Source organism: Nelumbo nucifera, chromosome 7 (genome assembly GCF_055504915.1).
Source record: "Nelumbo nucifera cultivar China Antique chromosome 7, China Antique-T2T, whole genome shotgun sequence".
Classification (NCBI taxonomy): Eukaryota; Viridiplantae; Streptophyta; class Magnoliopsida; order Proteales; family Nelumbonaceae; genus Nelumbo; species Nelumbo nucifera.
The window spans coordinates 23,137,654-23,144,292 of record NC_142655.1 but is presented as its reverse complement, the minus strand read 5'-3'; the positions used below and the strand labels follow the sequence as shown (position 1 = coordinate 23,144,292).

Below are 6,639 nucleotides of genomic sequence, written 5' to 3'. Positions count from 1 at the left end.
AGGAGTAGTTAGGGGTTTACATGTTGGCATATGAAACCTTTTTAACAAATCATCGACATACTTCTCTTAGGGCATAAAAAATTTACATTTTATTTGCTTCACTTGAATTCCAAGAAAGTATCTCATTAACCCCAAATCAGTCATCTCATATTCCTTAGTCATTGCTGATTTGAACTCGTTCAACAATTTTGGGTCGTTACTTGTATAAATCGAATCATCAACATAAAGACAAACAAGAATAAAATCATGCATACCTTCCTTCTTGACATAGAGTGGTGGCTCATTTGGACTTTTTTCAAATCCATTCTTACGAAAATATTTATAAATCTTGCTATTTCATGCCCAAAGTGCTTGCTTTAGGACATACAAAGCTTTTTGAAGCTTGTAAACCTTCTCCTTTCCTTTTATCACATATCCTTGTGGTTGTTCAACATAAACTTCTTCTGAATCTCCATTTAGGAAGGTTGATTTCACATCAAATTGAAATACTTGTAGTTTTAGTTGAGAGCAGCAAGTTCAAGCACAGTTCTGATTGTTTCCATTCTTGCAACTGGTGAAAAAGTCTCATGAAAATCTACCCTCAACTGTTGGACAAAACCTTTAGCCACTAATCTTGCTTTGTGCTTTTGGATTAATCCATCTTCATTGAACTTTGTTTTGTAAACCCATTTCAGTCCAATCACTTCTTTTTCTTTGGGTTTATCTACCAACTCCCATGTCTTGCTCTTCTCTATCATTTCAATTTCTTCATCCATAACTTTCACCCAAACTTCTTCTTTTGAAGCTTCTTCAAACTTCTGTGGTTCTAATGCAAGAAATGCAACATCACAAGAATTAAAGATTTCTTGAAGTGAATGTACCTTTCTTCATTTTAAGGGATTCATTCTTGGGCTAAAACTTCTTGAGCTTGATCTTCTTGAGTTTGTTGGCCTTGCATTTGATGTAATTATACCGTGCTCATGGTCATTGGGCATCACTTCTTCCTCTTCTATAACATATTTCTTTGTTTGTGGGGAATTTTCTTCAAAGTTCCATGCCCCCTCTTCATCAAATATTACATCACTTAAAATTATCAACTCATTTGTAGTTGGATTCAACAATCTGTAACCCTTGGATTCATCACTATAACCAAGGAAGATACATTTCTCACCTTTGCCATCAAACTTCTCTCTCTTCTTTGAGGAAATGTGAGCATAAGCAATGCAGCCAAACACTCTAAATGAGCTAACAATAGGCTTCTTTTTGTGTCATGCTTTAAAAGGTGTTTTATTTTGCATGGCTTTGGTGGGAGAGCAATTTAATATGTGAACAACAGTATGAATTGCTTCAGCCCAGAATTTTTTGGGAAGATTTTTACCTTGCATCACGCTTTCTACCATTTCTACAATGGTTCTATTTCTTCTTTCAACTACCCCATTTTGTTGTGGGGTATGTCTTACTGTCAACTCTCTTTTAATGCCTTGTTCTTCACAAAACTTCCCAAATTCTCTCCATGTAAACTTTTTTCCTCTACCAGTCCTCAAAACTTTTAATTTGTGATCACTTTGCTTCTCAACTAAAGCTTTGAATTGAATAAAAGTAGGCAATGCTTATGATTTTGCATCTAAGAAATATACCCACATCATTCTAGTAAAATCATCAACAAAGAAAAAAAAGTACCTCTTGTTGAAGGAAGGTGTCTTCATGGGACCACAAATGTCAGCATGAACCAGCTCCAATGATGCCTTTGAATGCATTTGTCTAAAAATGGTAACCTATGATGCTTCCCATAGACGCAACATTCACATACTTTATGTTCTCTATCAATTTGAGGAAGTCCAATCACCATACTCTTGTTATTTAACAAATAGAGACTTCTGAAATTCAAATGTCCATATCTCAAGTGCCATAACATTGATTCATCCAACTTCTCACTCTTCAGCCCATAGTTCACATCATAGGACATGGTTAATGGAAACACTTTGTTTGCAGCCATTTTTACTCTAGCAATGATTTGATATTTCTTCTTATCAATTATTATACATTCATTATTGTCAAAATGCACTTCATAACCTTTTTGTATAAGTTGTCCAACACTACGCAAATTTTGAGTCAAACCAAGAACATAAAGAACATCTAAGATGAGTTTAGAATTACCTTGCTTAGTTTGGACTGCAACAACTCCTTTTCCTTCAACACTTTGGAGTTTTCCATCTCCAAGCTTCACTTGAGAACTAACATGTTCATTCAGCTCAAGAAAATATTCTTTGTTTCCCGTCATGTGGTTATTATAGCCACTATCCAAATACCAAACTTCTTTTTGCTCTTGTTGGGTATTTATACAAGAGTAAAATAGATTTTGAATCATCATTTTCAGTATAGTGGGCTTGTTCTTTCTCCTTAAATTTGCAATCTTTTGGAGCATGAACATGATTTTTGCATTCTTTTACATCTGAAAAAAAAAAGTCTTGGGGCAAATGGTTGTCTTCTTTGCAAATAAAACAACCATTATTTTGCTTTTCACCTCTTCTTCTTCCACATGATCTACCTCTTCCATTATTTTGGTATCCTCTTCCTTTGATTTGATGTGACCATTCTCTTGGAGTTTCTTTTTCACCATCATTCTTTTTCTTTTTTGCAATGGTGAGTTTGGACCGAAAAGCTTGCTCCACTGAAGAAGATGAAAATTTTTTCATTCTATCCTCAAGAGTTTCAAGTAAGCTCATTAACTCATGCATAGATAGTTTAGTTAAATCATTGGCTTCTTCAATGGCAGTCACCGCATGATCAAATTTAATTGGTAAACTTCTCAAAACTTTTTTTATAATTTTTTCATCTGAGATAACATCTCCATATGTCCTGATTTGATTTACAATACCAGCAACTCTAGAAAAGAACTCTTGAATAGATTCACTTTCCTTCATGATAATATTATCAAAATCTTCCAAAGAGTTTGAAGTTTTATAGATATTACATTTTCGGCGCCCTGAATCTCTTTCTTGAGAATATCCCATGCTTCTTTTAAGCTTTTGGCAGCCACGATTCTTGGAAAGATTGTTTTACTTACTCATTAAATATGGTACAGGGCTCTAGCATCATCTTTCCTATTTTCTTTGTAATCCTTGTCTTCAGTCCAGTATGCTCCAATAATCATAGTTTTCTCCATCAAAAATAGGAAGTGAAAATTTTTGAAAAGGATCTAGAACTGAGCTGTTGGAACTTGATTCCATGAAAGGTATTAGCTTTAGATTTGAATGGTTGAATGCAGCTTTGCTTTGATACCAAATGTTTGTTGGAGCAATGGAAGTGTGGTGGTAAAAATCAAAGGAAGAAGCAAAAAAAAAATCTGTAGAAGAGAAGATGAATATAGAGAATGAAGAGAAGAAGGAAAGAATATGAAAAACCCACGTAGAGTTCTGGGTTTACTTTTTTTTTTTAGCTTCTTGAGCTCTATTACAAAATATATCAGATTACATGAAATATAAAGGAGTTTTACACCTTTCAGCTTCTAACTCCCAAGACAACCCACTTAATACAAAAGACAAAACATAAAGGAAAATTACAAAATTACCACTCTTATTTTTCAACAGAAGCAAACGGAACGTTCTAGAACCTAGTTCAGTTGTGATAATCCTTATCACCTCAGTCAAGAAGGGGGATGTTAGACTACTTGTCTTAGATGTTGTGATAATCCTTATCACCTCAGTCAACTAACAGCCTTGACAGATACGATTATTCTTGACTGGCCAGATTAACATTATTTGTATTTTGAAGTTTAAATTTGTAGCTGTTGTAAAAGTTTAATATAAATATAATATTAACACCTCACTACAAATTAACCAGTTCGGTGAGATTATTTTCAGTCCAATCTAAATCTTTCATTTAGTTATATCTCCCATTATGTTTGTTATACACTTATACCTTTGCTTTTGTCCTTTTCATTTGAACAGTTACCTATTTTAATCAAACACTAGCAGTTAATATAGTTGGTATGAGTGAGAATTTCTCCCAAAACAATCCAAACGCTGATAAGTGGTGGGCATGAAATGATTTGAATGGACAGACCCTCCAAAGCAATCTTATTTGGCTAATTTCCATAAGACATGCAAATACAATAATAAAGGAGATTGCGATATGAAATATGAAAAGTATATGCTTCATCTCTATTAATTTCTCAAAATTACATGATGACGCTTGTATTGCCGTTCTGATTTTTTATAGAGATGAGTGATCCCTCTCGAGAAAGCTATTACTTCTTGTTAAACAGTGCAACTACCGTAAGTATATATATTCTGTAGGGCCATGAAATAAAAATAGTGGAGGGGGATTTAATTTTAGAATCACTACTTAATAGCCTGGGAACATTGGTGGAGGAGGCGACGAATACTGGAAGCCTATGTGTGGAGGGAGGATGAAATCGGGGCTTGGGGGAGGTGGTGAGTGTGCAGGAGGAGGAGGAGATGGAGAAGGTGGTGGTGGTGGTGGAGAGTAGATAGGTGGTGGTGGGGAGTACACGGGTGGGGGTGGAGAGTGGACAGGTGGTGGTGGAGAATGGACTGGAGGAGGAGGAGAGTGGACTGGGGGAGGAGGAGAATGGACAGGGGGAGGAGGAGAGTGGACAGGTGGTGGTGGAGAGTGGACTGGGGGAGGAGGAGAATGGACAGGTGGTGGTGGAGAATGGACTGGGGGAGGAGGAGGAGAGTGGACAGGTGGGGGTGGAGGATAAACTGGGGGAGGAGGAGAGTGGACAGGTGGTGGTGGAGAATGGACTGGGGGAGGAGGAGAGTACACCGGTGGTGGTGGTGGTGGAGAATACACAGGCGGAGGTGGGGGAGAATGAACTGGTGGAGGTGGGGGAGAAGAAACTGGTGGTGGTGGAGAGTACACAGGTGGAGGTGGTGGAGGACTTCTTGTTCGCACGATTGGAGATTCACGGTGGGGGGGATCAGGAGGTGTTGGTCTAGATGGCAATGGAGATGATGAACCAGCACACTTGGACTTTCCACAATCCACCGGTCGGTTCACCACCGGCATGCAAGTTTTACTTGTCTTTTGTTTAGGACGATCAGGCAAGCAGTTGCTTGTATCATCAAACACAACATCCATCTGCTTTGATGTTACACAAGCTGGCGACTCACCCTTGAAGTAATTATACGAGAAGGTGAAATTCCCCAAACTAGGCAATTTACATATATTCTCCGGAACAAATCCTGTTAAATGGTTGTCCGAGACATCTAGCAGCTCCAAACTCTTCATGCTAGAGAGGCTCTTAGGCAAGATACCAGAAAACGAGTTGGATGCAGCAATAAAAACTGTAACATTCTCGAGCAACCCAATATCCGGCGGCAGGCAGCCACTGAGGTGGTTGTTCAAGAATATAATCTCATTCAATGTGTGTTTCATCTTGCTAATGCTCTGGGGGATGCACCCACTAAGATTGTTATTCGCAAAAACAATGACCGAAGCCGGTGAGTTTCCGAGATTCTCAGGGATGGTGTCTTCGAATCGGTTGTCGTTCAAGAATATTGCATCCAGGTCCTTATCGAACAGCTCCGGAGGCAGTGGACCTTCAAAGTCATTATATCTGATGTCAAGGTACTTGAGCTTTGGAATGGAGAGCACCACCTCCGGGAACGGCCCAACGAAGCGGTTGTTGCTCAGGTCTAACTCGTGGAGAATCTCCATCTTAGAGAAGCTCTTGGGAACGATTCCACAGAAGCGATTGGAGTTGACGTGAAAGAGCGAAAGGTCGGTCATATGTCCAAGTTCAAGGGGAAGGAACCCGGCTATGTCGGCATTGTTAAGATCAACACCGGCGACGACGCTGGCCTGGGGGTCATCGGCTGCAACTGAACAGAAGACACCATTGTAGGAACAGACATTGGGACCAACCCAGTTGCCTGTAACGTTGTATGGGTCGGAGTAGATGGCCTTCTTCCATGCCTGGAGAGCGATGTAAGCCCGGCGAAGCCTTGAATTGGCGAATGTCACCTTCACGTCAATCTCATACTCATAATCATGGGGAAGATCACCATTCTCAGGGAGGGCTAGGAGCTGGCGGCTAGCAATGAAGGAGGCCTCGGCTTGGGAGAGGGTGAAGGAGAAGGAAGGCTGGGAGGAGAAGAGGAGGAGAAAAAGGATGAAAAGGCAGCCCAGGGCCTGCATTTTGGTTGCTTCAGCGATGCCGCTCTACAACCTTGGAGAGGCCCAAGGCTGCATAAGAAGAAAGCTGCAATGGAAGAGAAGGCAAGGTGTTATATGGAAGGAGAAGAGGGAATGATGGGTTGTCTAGAAAGGGCCATGACAGACTCTTCAACCATCTCTCTCCTATAATGGTCATCTCGTGGCCATTTCTGGCTTCTTCATCTGGTGGTGTTGGGGGGCGTTCATTTGGCACTCTCTTACAGACCTACCCTAATCTCGGAGTATTGCCTAAACTTGAACATTTGACCACAAACTGATAACGACCAAGTCGTCAACAACCAGTCTGGATTAAATTCTATGCCTACCCTTGGAACTCCAAAACTGGCTGCAGCAACTAATAAAAAGCCCCAGTGATAGTGCAAATTAATATATATACCATGTCTATTAAAATGATTGGCATAGCACACATAAACGTTGGCCATTTCTTTATGGCTCTAATTGGGTTGCAGTTGGATC

At 39.8% G+C, this 6,639-nt stretch overlaps 1 pseudogene across 1 annotated transcript; it reads right to left on the bottom strand.

The window, feature by feature from the left end:
• Window positions 1-4,026: 4,026 nt before the first annotated feature.
• On the bottom strand, window positions 4,027-6,305 carry LOC104593535 (leucine-rich repeat extensin-like protein 7 pseudogene; annotated as a pseudogene). Its single transcript, XR_016078639.1, has one exon. The product of XR_016078639.1 is annotated as a leucine-rich repeat extensin-like protein 7 pseudogene (transcript).
• Window positions 6,306-6,639: the final 334 nt, after the last annotated feature.